Source organism: Dipodomys spectabilis, unplaced genomic scaffold, assembly GCF_019054845.1.
Source record: "Dipodomys spectabilis isolate Male_0828 unplaced genomic scaffold, ASM1905484v1 ptg000589l, whole genome shotgun sequence".
In the NCBI taxonomy this organism is placed as follows: Eukaryota; Metazoa; Chordata; class Mammalia; order Rodentia; family Heteromyidae; genus Dipodomys; species Dipodomys spectabilis.
In genome coordinates this window covers 124,808-145,296 of record NW_024871266.1, presented here as the reverse complement: position 1 = coordinate 145,296, position 20,489 = coordinate 124,808, and the positions used below count along the sequence as shown (strand labels likewise).

At 38.4% G+C, this 20,489-nt stretch overlaps 1 non-coding gene across 1 annotated transcript; it reads right to left on the bottom strand.

The window, feature by feature from the left end:
• Positions 1-19,663: 19,663 nt before the first annotated feature.
• LOC122100627 lies at positions 19,664-19,765 on the bottom strand. Its single transcript, XR_006146221.1, has one exon. It is a non-coding gene; the product is annotated as a U6 spliceosomal RNA (small nuclear RNA).
• Positions 19,766-20,489: the final 724 nt, after the last annotated feature.

The following is a 20,489-nucleotide window of genomic DNA, read 5'->3' as shown; positions in this document are numbered from 1 at the left end:
AATCATTTCATTCTGTTCAGCTCCCTAATTGTCTATGAGAAGGACTGTTGAATTAATGGTAGCAGTTTGTTTCAACACTGAAACATAGTCTAACAAGGACAGGATGAGTATAGGGAACTTGGTCTGCCATGGCAGGTGGCACAAATGAAAGCTTCCAGTCAAAACAGAGCACAGGGGAGAGAGATTGCTTGGGGTTCAAAGAGGCCTTTTTCTCCTAACCTTAACAGCCTGGGCACACTCATCCTCACTAATTGGCTTGGATGAATTGTTTGTTACCCAGATGCACAGGAGTGAGGCTTATTGTCTGCCTGATCCAACAATGAGGCAGATTTCCTACAGCAGCCTGGGGTATGGAGACCCCCTCAGGTTAACTGGGAACAGTGTGGGGAGCACCGGAACATGCACTGTCTTGAATGCACACTCTGTGCTCAGAAATCATTCTATTCAAAGCAAATTTCCTAGCTAGGTGCCATTCTTCATAGCAACTCTGGCTCTTCACCAATTCAAATACATGCATATATACACAGACACATGGAGTTACTGGCTCTTTTATTGTGGCAGGACCTGAGGCTGGAACTGTGAGTCTAGACATTTTCCCTGATCTCCTTTTGCTCAAGGAAGCATTTTATTGTGTCTTAAATCATGATTACCCTAGGTTGGGATGCAGCTTTTACACCCACCCAGGGATCCTAGGACCGGAGTTCAATTCCCAGCACTGGCAAAAATACAGCAAACCAACAAAAATGGATGATGAAAAACCAGGTAATTTTACACAACAGGTTTGCTTTTGTTTACTTAGCACTGTGACCCTCCTGGGGCTCAATGACTTGGCTTGAAAATTGTAGGTGACATTGCATGGATGAAGGCTGGGGGGCTGTCAGTGAAGATCAGTCCAACCCAGATACCTAGGCCCTGAGATCGATCCTAGGCCTGCCACCCACACATGGCTGAAGATCTTAGGAAACTTGTTCCTATCTATAGGAACACTAATAGAATGTTTGAAATGTGCTAACTGAATTACTAATTAGATAGTCATTCCAGTATAAGATTGTATGCAATAAATATAGATCATTGATTAATTCTTTATGAAGTATCCTACCATGATTAATTAATGGAGGCATAATTTTAGACCAAATAATTGTTAGTAATAGAATATGTGAAAATAAGATATAGATATCACTCTTTATATATGGTTATACACTAGAATCTAAATAAATCTCTGTCTCTCTCTGTATACCTTTGTAGATGCATATACATATGTTAATACACACACACACATGCACACACACACACAAACACACACACACACACACACACACACACACACACACACACTGCAATCTAAACATCTATCTGTTTATATATTGGCCATTCCTCGGCTTGATCTCAGGTCCTCAAATGTGCCCACCAACTTCACTTGCATCAGACTGGTGTGCTAACATTTACCCTTTCATGAAGTGGGCCTGTCAGACCCTGAGTTCAAGGCACAGAACTGGCAAAAACTTAATCCTGTGGGAAAACCCAATTGTCCCACTGTTTTCCTTATCGGTGAAAGTCCTGGGCCTCAGGAATGATGTAGAATACATAAGCAAATCTATGTCTTATGTAATAGGATGCAACAAATGTTATATGTGTGATCATACTCACTCAAATGCATAAGAAATAAATAAAACATAAAAAATGAATACACTAACCACAGCATACAGTAAACATTTGCATGTAAATATAAATCATGTTTTTAAAATGTATACGAATATTATTTTTGAATTCAGGCCCTAGGAACAGGCCTTTCTTTATTGTCTTCCAGCATGGTGATCTTCCCATCCCCCAATGTGCTGCAGATTTCCCCCGACCCTGAGTTCAAATACCAGGCCTGGCAGAAAAAATGGCAAGAATTACAAGCCACGGATCCTCATAATATTTTAAATATTTTTAATGTATTTATGTATGTATGCATGTATGTATGTTTGTATGGTTTTTTTTTATTTTGTCAAGCACAGGGCTTGAACTCAGGTAGTGGCAATTCTACCTCAGCTTTGATCACTCTAGGCTGTGATGTAGCCACTGGACCCACAGCTGCTAATGGGATCAGGCCTTTCAGGGAAAACAATGCACAGAAAAAATGTGGCCTTTTTACGTTTTCTTCCTTTGCACGGTGACCCTCCTAGGTCTGAATGACACTGTTGCAAAGGGTACTTCACCTTGCATTGCTAAAGGTTGGCGGACTATTAGGGAAGCCATAGGCTCCCGTGGCAACATAGGACCTGACCAAACAATGGCAGGAAATACTAAGAAACTGGTTCCCATCCATAGGAATAACAATGGATTTTTGTCAGTGTCACAGTTGAATGAGTTAATCATGATGCTCCTATAAAATTAGACAGAGTGTTTTCAGGAGTCTGATTGATTTTATTTAATATTTATGAAGCATTAAAAGAATATTATTATTTACAGGAACACAATAATTTCAGGACACTGATTGATTTCATTAATAGTGTAAGGATGAAAACAATAACATTAATTACATGGACGCGTAATAAATACCCAAGAATTGGTAGGAATGTAGTCTTATAACTGAATAACGTATAGACATCTCTGGCACTCTATAAAGATATATATTTATTAGTATACTGTCATCTGCATGTCAATCTGTTCATATTTTGTTAACTCCTGGGCTCGATCTCAGGTCCTGGGAACAGCCTGTCAGCTCAGTTTGCCCCAGGAGGGTGTGTTCACACTCAACCATTCATGAATTTGGCCCTGTAGGCCATGAGATCAGATACCAGCACTCCCAAACAATGAATCGTTGAATAAGAAGCTGATGCTGACACGTTTTCCTTTTCTGTGAATGTCCTGGTGTCAGGTATGAAGTGGAATACATATGCAGGTTTATATCCTATGTAATCAATGTAACCAACGTTCTATGTGTCATAATAATCAATAAATAAATGGTCAATACATAAATAAAACAAAAAAATGCAATAACTACACTGAATGCAATATGGAGTGAAAGTATGTATATAAATATAAATATAAATCATATATTTAAATTGTACATGAATAGGTGGGGATCGATTTCAGGCCTAAGGAACAGAATTGAATTTCTTGACTTCAAGGAAGCCAGATTCCCCTTCCTACACAGTACAACAGTGTTACCCAGACCATGAGTTCAAATCCCAGTCCTGGCAGAAAAATGGCACCTTTATAGTATGTGAGGCCCAATTCTTAGGTATTTCATGATTCCTCCATTTTATGAATGTGATTGTGTAAATGCTTAATAAAGTATTAAATAAAATCGACTAGTGTCCTATAATATAATTATGTACAATTTTATCCTAGAATCATTCAAGAACTGCCCATTCAATCATGACATACATCCCATCCTATTTGTATTCATATGGATATGAATGAGTGTCTTAGGATCTCCTGCCATTTGGAGGTGGCAGCCCCAGGATTCGAACTTTGGGTTCTAGCTCCCCCCACTTAAACCCGAGAATAGGGAACTCACTGTTCTGTCCAAGAACATCAGCAAGACCAATGATTAGGCAGGCACCAGTGGCTCTCAACATTCCTCCTTGACGTTTACAAGGCTGTGATGGGAGGATCATGGTCAAGGTCACCCTCAGGAGGAAAGTCCTTGAGACCCTGTCCAACTTCAGTGCCAACAAAGCCAGAAGCCCTGTGCCTCCAGTGGTAGAGGGCCAGCCTTCAGCAAAAGCAGCTCAGAGACTGTGCCCAGATCCTGAGTTCAAGGTTCGGAACTGGTAACAAACAGACATAAACAACAATCTGTGCAGCCATCCAGCTAAAGCGGTCTCCCTCTTGTCCCCAACTGAATGGGACAGAGTTCCCTGGGAAAAGGGCTGGGAGAGCCCCTGTCAACTTGATTCTGCCCATGCTGATTGCATCACAGGATTCTAGCCACACCCCCATTATTTCATGTTTCTTTCTGACCAATGGGATACAAGAATGGTTGCAACGCCCACATTCCATGATGCCTGGTAGCACCTGGATTCCCTCTTTTAGTACACCACTACCAGCAGTTAAGGAAGGTAGAGGTGGCTGAGTGGTGAGCAAGAGACTCAAGGTAACTTTGGAGAATAGTAAGAAATTGACATGCCCCACCCCCCTACCCCCCTTCCTGTGGTGCTGGATTTCAAATCTCAGCGGGCCTAAGGCCCTGACCTGGTCCCTGCCCCTGGTCCTCTGCTCTGGGTCCATGTGTCTGCCATGTCACCGCCATCCCTGCTTGCTCTACCTGGATCAGCTGCCAACAGTGTCTCCCAGCAGCACAGGTGAGTGGCCGCCCCAATACCATTCCCAACTCGGGTCAGAAACCCCTCTGAGACCCCCTGCTTGTTTCCTCTCCCTGGCTCTGAGGAGCCACCTTTCTGTCTTGTGCATTTCTCAGAAACAATATATGCTCAGGCTGGGCTGAGCTCAGGCGGTCCTCCTATCTGTGACATGTATGCTCCACCAGTCCTGGTCCTCTGTAGTTGGGATGGTAGACATGTAGAGCCATGCTCACTCATCAGTTTAGATGGATATCACAAACTCTTAGTCCATGGCAGCCGATTCTTGACCACAGATAAAGCTCTGGGTAGGGCCACAACCATTGGAACTCAGTCTCTTCACAGGACAGTTGTGAGGAAACAAGGGATTTATATAGAGAGATTTCTGAAACATGGCTAGGCACAGAGGGAGTAGCCTTCAGGTAATGTTCTCGACAATTCTGTGAGCATATGACAGGAAGATACCTGGAAAGGGTTCAGGTGGCCCCTGTTATTAACGGGGCAACCGGTGTGGGATTATGCAACAAAACATGGCTCTCTTTCATCATTACCCTATCCACATGAAGAAGGGTATCCTTCACTGTGTTGAGTTTTGCAACTGGGGAAAACAAAGCATGGAGAAGCTGGGTGACCTACTTATGACCTCAAGTTCACAGGAAGCTAGGCCTGACTTCTCTACCATGCTCCCTAGTTAAATGGGTGCTATTCAGTCCACTTTTTGTAGTGGGAAGTCCACTTCTTGTCAGTCATGGGGCTTGAACTCTAGGTCTTGGCGCTGTTCAGGAGCTCCTCAGCTCAAGACTAGCGCTCTACCACTTGAGCCCACAGCACCACTTTCAGTTTTCTGGTGGATCTTTGGAGATAAGGGTCTCACAGCCTTTCCTTCCCGGGCTGGCTATGAACCATGATCCTCATTTCTCAGACTCCTGTGTAGTTGGGATTAGAGTTCTGAGCCACCGGCACAGGGTTTAAGTGTACTTCTCACTTTCTTTCTCCCTCTCTCTCACATGAACTGGTTGAATGTGTGCTGGAGGAGGTGGCCCATTGTCTCCATGTGGCTAGAACCCATGGTGGCCCTCTCATTCTGGAGGTGGGCTGTGGGTCAGGAGCTGTCTCGCTCAGCCTGTTGAAACAGCTCCATGACATAAGCTCCTCTGTACCCTGGCTAGACCATGACGGTTATTCATTTTCCATCCAGCCTTACTGGACTTCTCATATTGAACTGTTTTCTACATCATTTTCTAGCACCTGGCCAAAATTATGATACATAGTTACAGAATCAAAATATCATGCCTTCTTAAGAAATTCATTTAGGATTCTGAGAATGTGGTTTCATGGTACGGTGATTGCCTAGCATGCATGAAGCCCTGGGTTCAATTCCCTAGTACCACATAAACAGAAAAACACTGGAAGTGGTGCTGTGCCTCAAGTGGTAGAGTGCTAGCCTTGAGAAAAATAAAAAAAAGCTCAGAATAATTCCCTAGCCCTGAGTTTAAGCCCCTGGACTGGCAATAAAAAAAAGTATTCAAATATTTTTTCATTCATGTGACTGTTTCTAATATATTTATAAGATGATTTCTTTGTTGCTTTTTATGTCCCCCCACACACGATATAACCCCTGCTTTCACTGTATTTAATGTTGGTATAATTTGTGGAGGGGAATGGAAAAAAAATCGTTTAAATAGGGATACAGATGGACCCATTTTAATAACGAGAAGTACAAGTCGTTATGTTGAAAAACGAACATTACAATTTTGGCAGGGGGGGAGGCGGTAGAGATGGGAGGGATGGTAAGGGATAGGAAGGGGAAACAAAGGAGGAGGCCACAATACTTGATAAGAAATGTACTCATTATCTTGCCCACATGTAATTGTAACTCCTCTGTACAGTATTTTCACAATTAAAAAAAAAACATTTAGTTAGCAAATGCAAAATAAAGAAACCATACTTTGAATATATAATTGCTCCTTCCATACTGACACCTGACAATAGTCCCTTATTCATATGCTTTACTTATAATAGCATACTCTGTTGAAAAAAAGTTTTGGTCATTAGGTCAAAGCAACTGATGCCAGGATTTTGTGTGGTCACTGCTAATCACAGAGAGTCTAAGTGACATTTGGAAATCTTTTTGGTCAATCATAGTACCAAAAACGCAGAGGCTAATTAACAGTTGTGACAGAATAGAAGGAATAACTCGATGGAAGGAATAAATGATAGCAACTAAGGTGTACCAGAAATTGTTCTTGAGAACCATTTTTGGTTATTGAAGAACTAGTTATCAACTAAGCTTATTCCTCATTGCCTTTAGCAGTCTAAATCTCTTAGGCTAGTTCTTAATATCTGTGTGATAAATGTATCTCTTTCTGTGCTGTTCTTTCCTACTCAATCTCCTTTGCTTTCTAAAAATCTGTCTTTCTATTTTTCACTATGAACATTTCCTGATACTAAATACAAATATACAGATGGCAGAGGATGCTAATGTAAGGGTCCCATGAGTCATTAATGTAACAACATGGAAAAGGAGGACATATTTATTGCTACCTCAATTTTTCTGAAAAGCTGCAATGTCATCATTTGTTTCAAATTTCCATACTTTGTCTACATAATGTCATTAAGTGCACATAAATGCAAATATGAGCCAGGTGCTGATGGTTCATGCCTGTAATGCTAGCTACTCAGGAGATTGAGACTAGAGGATTGTGGTTCAAAACCAGCCTGGTCAGGAAAGTCCACGAGACCCTTTTCTTCAATTAACCACCAGAATCCCAGAAGTGGTGCTGGGGCTAAAGTGGTACAGTGCTCAACTTGAGTTGAAGAGCCGAGGAATAATGCCCAGGGTCAGAGTTCAATCCCCACGACCAACAAAAAAAGTGAAATGTGACTTTAAGTTTCCACAAAAGAAACGACAAGTTCAATAATCTTTCCAAGCAGAAAAAATAATTCCAAAATGATTCAGTGTACTTACTTTTGCTGAATTATTTAAGTTATGGCTTTTTTTGCTGGACATAATCTCTTCTTTTAAAAATTGTCAAATATTAGCTTTACAATAAACTTCATCTAATATTTCTTATTTCAAAAGAGAAGTCTATACAGCTGATATCACATAGCTTTCTTACTAGCTTAGTTCAAAATCAACCCAGGCAGGAGAGTCTGTCAAACTCTTATTTTTAATTAAACGCCCGAAATCCAGAAGTGGAGTTTTGGCTCAACAGTAGAGTATTGGCTTTGGGGGCAGGTGGGCAGGAAGGGCAACTGTTCAGGAACAAGGTCCAGCCTCAGGGTTCAAGTTCCACAACCAGCACAAACTAAACAAGCAAACAAAAGCAACACAGATATTTCTTTGGGACCCTCCTTAAAAGAATACTCCTTTAAGAGAAGGGGCTCCTTTTGTTGATCATACTCACTTGATCATGCTTTTTGGAATCCTTATTGCTAAGGAGAACTCAGGACCATACTAAGTAATTGATAACTGACTCCTGCAACAAAAGGATCATCTCAGGAATGAAATATCCATGCATAAGGCACTTTAAAATTTCCATGTCTTTGTTTCTTTGCAGTAGAACATTTTTAAAACAACGTTATTTCTTTTTGTTCTATGCTGGCCTTCAAATAACACATTTCTTTTTGTAATACTCAACTAAAAGTTTACAGAAAAGTTTTATATGAGTAAATAACACACTCGAAAAAGTCAGGGACAGAGTTTCCTTCAAGCCTTGGGATTGTTTTCTTGTACAGTAAAAAGGAAATCACATATTAACTTGAACTTTGTCATTCCTCCATGTTCCATTCCTCTCCTGGGATCAGTTTCCACATCCAGTAACCGTTATTTCCAGTAACAACCAATGGTGCTGCTTGAGGTATAATGAACAGGATTCATCGTAGGGTACAATTGGATTCAACATACTTGTCAATAAATGTAACACAAGCCATCAGCAGAAGCAGGGACAAGAACCACATGATCTTTATATGGATTTAGAAATCTTTTAATAAGCTCCAATACCCCTATATGATTAAAAGGTCTGAGAAGCTAGGAATGCATGCAACTTTCCTCAATATTATACAGAGTATGCATTTGACAAAGAATGTACCTAACAGTGGACACATGAAGACATTAAAATCTGGAATGAAGTCTAGACTAAAACTCTTCTACACAGCTCTTTAAAAACCACTTGACCCACAACTATTTTTCTAATAAAACAATTGCTAATACCAGAAAAGTCTTATTAATTTTTCTTGCATCTGTTGCTTAAAGATTTGTGATAAGCTGGGCTTCTCAATAAACTCTAAAGCAGAAATATTTGTCTTGGAGTCTGTGGATGCTTTAAACCTGTGTTTTAATTCACAATGTTACATTAAATGATTTAAGGGTTTTGGATCATTTCAAACATTTGTGGTGTAATGAATGATCTTTGTTAAACATGTATTCTGTAAAGTGCCGTAGTCTTTTTATGTGTAGTGTATTTAAATATATATTATATAAAATACATACACAGATTTGCGTGAAAGATGTGCAATAACAAAGGTGTATGTATGTATGTATATATATATATATATATATATTTTGGAAACTGGACAGGAGTCGAAATGGGGTGTTTCTGTTTTGGCAGAGGAGAATCACACATTTTTTACCTGCATGGCCTCATCATTAGCGTTAAACAATTTTAATGCTACACAAATCTTATGTGAAGAAATGACTGCTATGAGCTCATTTTCTCTTAGGTCTAAAATAAAATAATCACTGTACGTGAGTGAAGCCAGACCCAGTTAATGTTAGCCTTTCATATGAAATGTGAAGCTCCCATGTTGCCTTTTTCTGTTGGTGTGATAACCAGTAATTAGTACATTCTCACTAAGGAGCTATTTCTTAACATAGACCAGGTTAATGCTACACCACTGTTTAAAGGGCTAATCTCACACCTTCTTAGCCATGAGTCTGGCTTAGAATGGAGTTCTCTGTGCAGTAACTTTTGGCCACTGGAAATTCCTGGCCTCCAGTTGTGTTTGGGTACCAATGACTCCATTGGCCCCAAGAGTTGATGGGATGACTGGGATTTCGACTGAGACTGTGGTGAAACTCTGCCCAAGGCTGAGGGGGTCAAGAGGTGCTTTGGAGGAACTTGGCACCATTTGAAATTCAATAGCCATTTGAGCCAAATATAAAATTGTATTTACAACTGACAGACTCAATTTGAGCCTTCAAATTTGTGGTTATTCTATTGTAAAGTAATATGTTGTTTATCTAGCATTTATTAGATTTTATGCATATGTATTTTCACAATGTGCTCCTCAGTTTGAATTAAACCAGATTTTGCAAACTCAAAAAATAATAAAATAAAATCTGGAATGAAACAAGGATGTCCACTCTCTCTACTACTCTTCCATATAGTAGTGGACATTCTAGCAAGAGCAATAGGCAAGAGAAAAACATAACTGGGATCCAAATAAGGAAGAAGTAAAACGATCCCTTTGTACAGATGAAATGATCCTGTATTTAGAGACCCTATACCTACCTTCCTCAAGTTAGTAAAGGTGTTGCTAACCTTTAGTAATGTAGCAAGGGTATAAAACCCACAAGAATCAGTAGTCTTTCTTTGTTACCAACAATGGGAACATCCAGGCTGAAATCCAAAAAATAACCTCATATGTATTAGCCTCAAAATCAACTCAAATCTAAACAAAACAAAACAATAACAACAAAACTAGGAATTAATTTAACCAAAAATGTGAAGGACCTCTACTGTGAAAATTTAAAAATATAAAAAGGGAAACTGAAGGAGATTCAAGGAAATGCAAAATCTTTCAATGCTTTCACAAATAACATTGTGAAAACTGCACTTCTGCCCCCAAACAATTGACAATGCACTACCCATCAAAATCCCAACAATATTCCTCAATGCAGTAGAGAAAGCAATCCAAATTTAATATGAAATTAGAGAATTACAGATGAAAAAGTAGGCTTAGAAATGAACTCATGGGCCTATAGTCATCTTACACACACACACACACACACACACACACACACACACAAACACACAATGGAATTCTATTCACCCATTAGAAAGGATGACTTTTCACCAGTCTTAAGGAAAATGAAAGGCTTGGGAAAATTATGCTAAGAGAAAGGAATGCAGACGCAGAAAAATACAGGTTTCATGGATTCATTCATTTATGGTAGCTAGAAGGTGCCTACAAATCTACAAGTAAAAAAGACAGATTCTACCCCTTCCCAGTTAGAATGGCCATTATCAAGAAAACTAATAATAGCAAATGCTGCCGTGGGTGTAGCCAATTGGTAACCTCCCTGGGCTGGCTTTGAACCATGATCCTCAGATCTCAGCCTCCTGAGTAATAAGGATTACAAGTGTGAGCCACCAGCACCCGTCTCCAATTGGGAATTCTATTACACTGTTGGTGGGAAGTTAAACTTGTTCCACTTCTCTGGAATGCAGTATGGAGTTTCCTCAAAAGACTAAACATAGATCTCTCTTATGACCCCTTAATTCCCCTCATGGGCAGTAATCCAATAAATAAACAAGCTCACATTAACGCTACAAGCATAAACATGTTCAGGGCCCGGGCCTAGAGTTCAAGGCCTGGAAAAAAATGTTACCACTGCTGGTATTGGATCCCGAAAATATGAACTTTTTGACATAACAAACCATTCTATTTGCAGTAGCTAGGACAGGATTTAAATGTTGTGGGTGATAAAATGGCTTCTTTGTTGAATGTTAGGAAAAGATGTAGGCAGTCCAACAAAAAGGAGATTTTTTTTTGGTCTTGGTCGAGGGGCTTTAAGTCTGGGCTTGTGTACTGTCTCTGAGCTCTTCAACTCAAATGGAGATAAGAGTCTCAGGGACTTTCCTGCCAGGCTGGCTTTGAAAAGCAGTCCTCAGTTCTCAGCTTCCTGAGTAGCTAGGATTACAGCTGTGAGCCTCTGGCACCAGGCTAAAAATGGGGGATTTTTAAAAAAGAAAATCCCCCTCTTCATCTATGTCTAAACCTCAGATATCACTATTAGAACACTTCACCCTCAACTCATTTCATCAGACATTTGTAAATTTTCTCTTTTCCTTCATGTGGGAATACTGCAGTAAATATCAACTCAGCTGTGGGAATGGATCAATTGTATGGTATTTGCTAGCACATAAATCAGCAACTGTTACATCAAAACAAATGAAACCCTCATTTGGAATATTTTTTCTCTTTTTATTACAAATCTGTGCTTGATTCCTTCCTAATGTGATATTGGACCTCGTAACTGAGTGATGACGTTTTCTTTCTCTTCAGCAATTGGCCTTTTCCTACATGTGGTCAAATATTTAAGAATGCAAAGATTTCCATTGATAATTCATTAAGCTGACCTCTAAGAGAATGCACATATCTGGAATTTGGTCTGCTGTCTTGTTCTTATATGCACAGGCTTTCTAAGATTTACTTGCTGTACAAGGAATTGTATTTTCCAATCTTCTTGTGACCAATTTTAGTCTCTCTGATCAGTCTTTTGACCCTCTCTCTGAAGTCTTATTTCATTCTGCCTCATAAAAATATATTAGTTATCAGATAAATGACTCTCAGCTTCCGTATTTTGCCTGACTTCATGTAGGCTGTGATAGTTGCCCTGAGTTGCTGTTCCTGCTGGAGTTTTGTTTTGTTTTGTTTTTAGAGGCCTAGGATTACTATTCACGGTAGTAGCTTCTCTGGACCCCTTTGATCCCCAGGCCTGTAGTCAATGGGTTTTTTCCTAAAGATACAAAGAACAGCTGAATAAATTCCTGTTTTAATTGTCTCAAAATGAGGCAATCCTGCATCCTTGCAATGCCATGGATAATCCAATGTAACCACTTAATAAATGGTCTATCAAGATGGCTTTTCAAGGTTGACTGTAAAAAATGTTCATTTCCAAGTCACCAACATAAAACAGATCACATCCCTGGGAGCAGACTTTTGGAAGGAAGGTACCCCTTCCTTCCTTCTCTTATGATAGACCAAACCATAATATTCTGCAGTTGTGGTCAGCCTTGAGCACATTTTCCTTATAATATTCTGTAGTGTAAAAGAGGACCAACTATCAAAATAAAGGTGAAAATACTTATCTACTACACACTGATTTATCTTTTTTATATCTGTTGTTATTTTCATTACTTCAAACACATGGATAATTTAAACTTGAGATTAAACAAGTGGCAAAATATTGATAGAATAAACATTCAGTTTACCTTCATATATCCAATAAAATACACTTATCCCTTTATGGAAAATTAAGTCCAACTATAGAAACAATGGCGGGGATATAAAATAATCCTCAACTCAGAAATTCAGTCTCTCTATAAATATTTATTTGGTAGAAAACAATAAAATTTAATTAATGAATGTGACTTTTAAGTATCATCGGAAACACTCTTCATATACATAATTGTTTAAGCCAGACTTAAAGAAACATAGGTCCCATGGTTTCCCTTATTTGGAATTATTAGTTTACATCTAGGATAATCTCATGTATTTAAATTTGACATTTTGTTCTATGTTGAGCATACAACATTATTGCTACCTTGTTTGTTATTTCTGCAAACAGGCAGGTATAGTTAAAGAATTACGTTCATGTCATCGATTACTGAAGGAAGAACATCTAAAAGAGCAGCCCCTACTAGGAAGAACAACTCCTACTCTTTAGTTTCATTCCTACCTTAGGCCAGTGTTGTCCTCTGTATCCTCATGTTGTACATTAAAATTGTATACTTGGTCATCCTGTATATTTACTATCTTCTACATTGTGACCTAAATGCCCCAGCAATTCCAGTTTGCTTTACTTTAAAAAAAATTTCTCTCATAATGATTGAGTTTGGTGTGTGTGTGTGTGTATGTGTGTGTGTGTGTGTGTGTGTGTGTGTAGTTTTACAAATATCAGAAGACAACATTTTTCTTCATTTAGAGTACATCTTTCAGGTCATTGTAAGTTATGCCTAATTGGAGAAATCTCTTGCTATTTTAAAGATGAAACAGAAAAATATATTTGTGCATGCACCACAGTTGCTTTATTAGTCTGTTGTTGAACACTTAACTTCTATTTATATCTGGGCGGCTGTTGTGAACAATGTGAATAACAAACAACTACAGATATATTTTCGAGTTACCCAGAGAGAAATAATCAAATGATTGGTGTGTCAGATGGTATTTCAACTTTGCATTTCTTTAGAAAACTGCAAATTACTTTCTACAATGAGAATACTAACCTGTATTTTGACCAAGAGTGTAGAAAATTTCCTTTTCTCACACTCTCACCAACATTATTACATTTTGAGTTTTTTAAGGGCAGGATTTTACAATGTGCAGAACCCCAGACTGGCCTTAGACGCAAATCCTCTTACTCCAAACTGCTAAATGCTTGGAATTATAAGCCTTTTCACCACACCTGGTTCCTTTGATTTTTTTTTTATAAGAGTTATTATAGTTCTGAAGTAGTATCATAGTAATTTTCAATTGCATTTCTATAATGACTTCTGTTCACAAAGCATTAATCTAGCATAGAAGTGGTATTAAGCACAACTTTGTAAACACACTGGCCCTTTTCAGGACTTTTTGGAAACGTGTCTATTCAGAACTTTTGTCCATTTTTAATCATTTCGTGTTAATCTCATCTTTAATCTCTCTATACAAAATCAATACTTAATTCAATATAGTAGAAAGAAAAAATTTAGCAACTCCTAACATTTTTCAATTTTCAATAATATTATATTGTTTAAATCATTTTTTGTTTACACTTAAGACTATATAAATTAATTTAGCTAGACCTTTTACAAGGCTATATGTATTTTATTTATTTTTCGTTCATGGCTCTTTCCAAAGCCTGCGTGTCTAATTTTTCTAGGTTTCTTTCAGTCTCATGTAGTTCAGATTTCAAACTGAAGTATAAATGGAAAGAAGCACAAAAACAATAGAGTTCCTCTCATCTGATGATGCCTCTACAAGAATAAGGAAAGAATTCAATCTTCTAAGGACCTTTGATTGGCTATAAAAAAGAGAATTCATTCCTCTAGGTCTTCCCTATTTTTGAAATTTAACTTAAATGATGTAAAACACAATATACTACTCAGAGACTTTTATGTTTTCATCAGTTTTGCACATTTTCATATGGACTTCACTTCAGTCTACAACATTCCTTCATTATTCTGTCCCTGATGTTTTTATACTGTCAAGACATAATAAAATCAGTTTGATTTACAGCATGAGAAGTTATCCACCTGGCTGACTTTGAAGCAGAGCATGGTCAATAGAGAACATGCCTTCTGGTTTCTCATTACATGTAATGGCTTTTGTAATACTGATTGCATTCTATTTAATATTTAAAAAAAAAAACTGCTGGCTAGTTTGTGATCATTTGGGTAAATGCCCCAAAGTGGTATTGTTGGATCATAGAGGAGCTCTATGTGGAGTCTTTGGAGGAAACTCCATACTACTTTCCAAAGTTGTTGAACAAGTTTACACTCCCAACAATAATGCATTAAGGTTCCATTCTGTCCACATCCCCACCAGCATCTGTTGTTTTTAGAGTTCATGACTATAGCCATTCTAACTGGGGTGATATGGTATCTCAATGTTGTTTTGATTTGCATTTCTTTTATGGCTAGAGAGGTTGAGCATTTCTTCATGTGTCTATTGGCCATACTTTTTTCCTCTTCAGAAAAGTTTCTAAGTCTTTAGCTCACTTATTTATTGGGCAGTTGTTTGTTTGAGGATTTGTCGTTGGGGATTTAATTTTTTTGAGTTCCAGGTATATTTTAGATATGAGACTCTTGTCCATTACCAGCACAACTATGTTTATTGAAGCATTATTTATCATGGCTAAAATATGAAACAAACCCAGATGTCCTTCACTAGATAAAAGGATGAAGAAAATGTGATATATATAAAATGGAATTCTATGCCTCCATCAGAAAGAATGACATTGCCCCATTTGTTAGGAAATGGAAAGACTTAGAAAAAATTATATTAAGTGAATTAAGCCAGGCCCCCAAAACATAGGTAATAGGTCCCATGGTTCCTCTTATTTGCAAAAACTAGTATATGTCTGAGACAAGCAGAAAAGGTCAGATAAGTTGATGTTAGGTGAAATGAACCCCAAGATAAAGATTCAACTGTTTTTTTTCCTTTATTGCAATTGTTTCAAACATTTATAAGATGATTTCTTTGTTGATTTGTATGTCCATCCCCCATGGTATAACCCATGCTTTCACTGTATTTGTTGTTGGTATAACTTGTGGAGGGGAAGGGAAAAAAATCATTTAAATAGGGATGCAGGTGGACTCATTGTAATAATGAGATGTACAAGTCCTTATGTCGAAAAATGAACTTTACATCTTTGGTGGGGGGTAGAGTTGGTGGGATGGGGAGTGTGGGAGGAGATGGGAAGGGATAGGAACAAGAAGCAAAGAAGGAGGCAACAATGCTTGATAAGAAATATACTCATTACCTTGCCCATGTAATTGTAATTGTTATTCCTAGAAGTTTATGTTAAGTATTTCACAAGTTTTTTTTTCTCTTAATTCTTAAGAAAACATTTGCTATAATTCTAATATTATTACCATTTTAGTGTTAGGAAATATTGTAATTAAGGGCACTAAGTGCATGGCCCAAAGACACACAGTGGGGAAGGAAATGATTCAAAATTTCAAAAAGTAAGCAATAAAAAAGTAGGTAAAATCCTCTCCATTCCCTTACTCTCTCAACTCAATATTCATGCTGTCCAAGAAATAATAGCATAGCAATTATTGCCCACGGTAATTGTTTTCTGTCACATTTTGTCTTCAACACAGTGTTGGTGACATTGGGTTATCATGCTCAGAGCTGAGCTCATAAATTGAGGTCTAAAGAGAGACAAATTTCTTGTGTTCCACAGTTCCAGTATACATTTTAAAAAGTACTAAAGGGCTGGGAAGGTAGCTCAGTGGTAGTGCGCTTGCCTTGCATGCATGAGGCCCTGGGTTCGATTCCTCAGCACCACATAAGCAAAAAAGAAAAAAGGCTGAAGTGGCGCTGTGGCTCAAGTGGTAGAGCACTAGCCTTGAGCTGAAGAGCTGAGGGACAGTGCCCAGGCCCAGAGTTCAGGCCCCACGAACAGACCCCAAAAAAATATTTTAAAAAAAAGTACTAAAACTAGCCGGTAGCTGGTGGCTCACACCTATAATCCTGGCTACAGAGGAAGCTGAGATCTGAGGAATGTGCTTCAAAGCAAGCCCAGGCTGGAAAGTCTGTGAGACTCTTATCTCCAATAAACTACTAGGAAAGCAGAAGTGGTACTGTGGCTCAAGGGGTAGAGCACTCACCTTCAGCTGAAAGGCAAAAGGGAGAGCGCCCAAGCCCAGAGTTCATGCCGCATGACCAATTAAAAAAAAAAGATTAAAACGTTTAAATACCATCACTTACTGTCTTTTAAGAATCCAAAAATGAAATAAATTCACATATAATCACTCCAAAATGCTTTAAAAGCGGGAGATGATAAACAAGCCACCATGAAGTAAATTTTCTTCTACTTTTTAAATTATTCTGAAAGCCTTGTGCTGGTTGGTCACACCTGTAATCCTGTCTACTCGGGTATCTGCTCAGGAACCTGAGATCTGTGGATAACCTTTGGAAGCCAATCAGGACAAAAAATATTCATGAGATTATTTTTAAAAAATTACAATGGAATTCTATGCCTCCATCAGAAAGAATGACATTGCCCCATTTGTTAGGAAATGGAAAGATTTGGAAAAAATTATATTAAGTGAAGTAAGCCAAGCCCAAAGAAACATAGGTCCCATGGTTTCCCTTATTTGCAATATCTAGTATATGTATGAGTCAAGCAGAAAAGGTCAGATAATGTGATGTTAGGAAAATGAACCCTTACATATGTATTTAAATGTTTTTTTCTTTCATGAATTTTTTTCTAACACATTTTTAAAATTATTTCTTTGTTGCTTTGTATATCCCCCCCCCCCCCCAAAGTATAACCCCTGCTTTCACTATATTTGATGTCAGTATAATTTGTGGAGGAGAAGGGGAAAAACAAGTCGTTTAAGGATTCAGGTGGACACGTTGCAACAATGAGGTACAAGTTGTCATGTTGAAAATGAACTTTACAACTTTGGTGGGGGGGGGAGGATGGGGTGGGGGGGCGAGGGGAGGCTGGGAAGGGATGTGAAGGGTAAACAAAGGAGGAGGCTGCAATGCTTGATAAGAAATGTACTCATTATCTTGCCCATGTAATTGTAACCCCTCTGTACAGTATGTTCACAATAAAAAAATAACAAAAATATTAAAAAAAATTAATGAACTAGCAAAGAGCCAAGAATGGAGATGTAGCTTATATAGTAGCTCATCAATCTAGAGAGGAATGGCCTAGCGGGACCTTGATGCACTGAATTCAAACTCTGAGAACCAAAATGCACAGGCATGCGCACACACACACATACACAAACACACATTTATTCAAAATATCTGCATATCAGTGTTTTGCATTAATTTCTTTGTTAATGATATTATATGGGTAAAATAGGGGAAATATTCTCTTCCATCCCATAACATTTTTATATTTTTTATTGTAAAAGTACTGTACAGAGTGGTTACAGTTACATGAAAAAGTAATAGTTCATTTCCTATCAAGCATTGTTACCTCCTCCTTTGTTTTCCCCCGCCATCCCTTCCCTCCCACCTCCACAAGTACACTCCCCTCCCCCACCCTCCTAAATTGTAAAGTTCGTTTTTCAACATACTGTCTTGTGTGTCACATTGTTGCAATGGGTCATATTGTATCCTTATTTAACCATTTTGTTTTTTCCCTTTCCATCCCCAAATTAGAGAAGTGTATATACAAGATGGAGGTGCACCAACATCAGATACAGTGAAAACAGGGGTTTAACTGTGGGGGATGCACATATAAAAAATCACATCGTACATTATAAATATATTAGAAACCACAGGAAGAAATAAAACACCACTTTTGTCCTTATCATGGGGTTCATTTACCTTAACATCATCTTATCTAGTCATATGCACATGTTTTTGATCTTTTTTTTTAATTTTGCAAATACCATACAGAGGAGTTACAATTACATGGAAAATGTAATGAGTACATTTCTTATCAAGCATTGTTGCCTACTCCTTTTTTCTGCCTTACCATACCTTCTTTGCTTATCCCGGATATGCATTAGTTTTTGCAAATAAGGGATACCACAGGACCTATGTTTCTTTTTTTTTATATTGTGAAAATGCCATACAGAGGGGTTACAATTACATGCGTGAGTTATTGAGTACATTTTTTTTATTGTGAGAATACTGACAGAGGAGTTACAATTACATGGGCAAGATTTCTTATCAAGCATTGTTGCCTCCCCTTTGTTTCCCCTTCCCATCCCTTCCCACACTCCCCCACTTTCCCCACCCTGTCCTCCTCCCCCCAAAGTAGTAAAGTTCATTTTTTGACATAATAACTTGTACATCTCATTGTTGCAATGGGTCCACTTGCTCCTGCTTTGTTTCCCCTTCCCATCCCTGCCCATCTCCCACCCCCCACACCTACCAACCCCTCCCCCCCAACCCCCCCTCCCCACTGTCCACATCCCTCAACACCCGGCCAAAATCATCTTTTGACATAACGACTTGTTCATCTCATTGTTACAATGGGTCCACCTGCATCCCTTTTAAAACGATTTGTGTTTCCCTTCCACTGGACAAAGTATACCAACATCAAATACAGTGAAAACAGGGGCTTTAGCTTGCAGGAGGAACATACAAAGCAACAAAGAATTCATCTTATAAATATCTTAGAAACAATCGCAAGAAATAAAAACCATTTGAATCCTTATCTTGGGGTTCATTTTGCCTAACATCAACTTATATGATGTTTTCTGCTTGTAGCAGACACATACTAGTTATTGCAATTAAGGAAACCATGGGACCTATCTTTCTTTGGGCCTGGCTTAATTCACTTAATATAATTTTTTCCATGTCTTTCCATTTCCTAACAAACTGGGTGATGTCATTCTTTCTGATGGAGGCATAGAATTCCAGTACACACACACACACACACACACACACACACACACACACACACACACACATTTTCTTGATCCATTCGTTTACTGTGGGGCCTCGGGTTCTGTTCTGTATCTTAGCTTTGGTAAATAATGCTGCAATGAACACAGTTTTGCTGGTAGTTTTAGTATGGTCTTGTTTGTGATCAAAATGGGATTGCTGGGACTTAGGGGCGCTCTATTGTAGTCTTTTGAGGAACCGCCATACTACTTTCCAAAGTCTTCGAACAAGTTTAAACTCCCAACAACAATGCATTAAGGTTCCCTTCTGTCCACATCCCCTCCAGCATCTGTTCTTTTAAAAATCTAGAATGCTTCACGAAGTTGAGTGTCATCCTCAGTCAGGGGCTATTCTTCTCTTTATTGTTCCAATGTTAGTGTATGTGCTACTGAATTGAGCACAGAACATTTTTTATACATAAAGTGTAATTGATTTTCTTAAACTAGACAATTCCACAAAAATTAAATTCAAAAGAATTGTCGTGAAGCCAGGCGCTGGTGGCTCACGTCTGTAACCCTAGCTACTCAGGAGGCTGAGATCTGAGGATCGCGGTTCAAAGCCAGCCCGGGCAGGAGAGACCGTGAGACTCCTATCTCCAATAAACCACCAGAAAACCGGAAGTGGCGCTGTAGCTCAAGTGGTAGAGCGCTCGCCTTGAGCTGAAGAGCTGAGGGACAGCGCCCAGGCCCAGAGTTCAAGCCCCACAACCGACAAAAAAAAAAAAAAAAGAATTGTCGTGAAATTTTAGAACCATGTATTTCTTACAAAAGAACACATTTAAGAATAAAGTCAAGTTTGTCATGTCAAAAACAAAATAATACCAGATATTTGTTGTTCAACAGATGTGTAGGAGGAGGAATTCAATTATTCTGTACAAGGAACCTGCCATTATGAACACTATAGAAAGTGTTAAGGTTTGTTAAAAGTTTTAATGTTTTAAATATGTTTAATTTTGGGAATTTGCTCATATATGCCAAAATTAAGACTATTTAGCAGGTTGTAAAACTTTTTCATAAAGCATTTAAGATTCATGGTACATACTACTAAATATGTACATTTCAGAGTTTATAGAAACTTTACTAATGAGAAGTTGCAAAGTGTTTGTGTAAAGAAGCAGATTTAAGA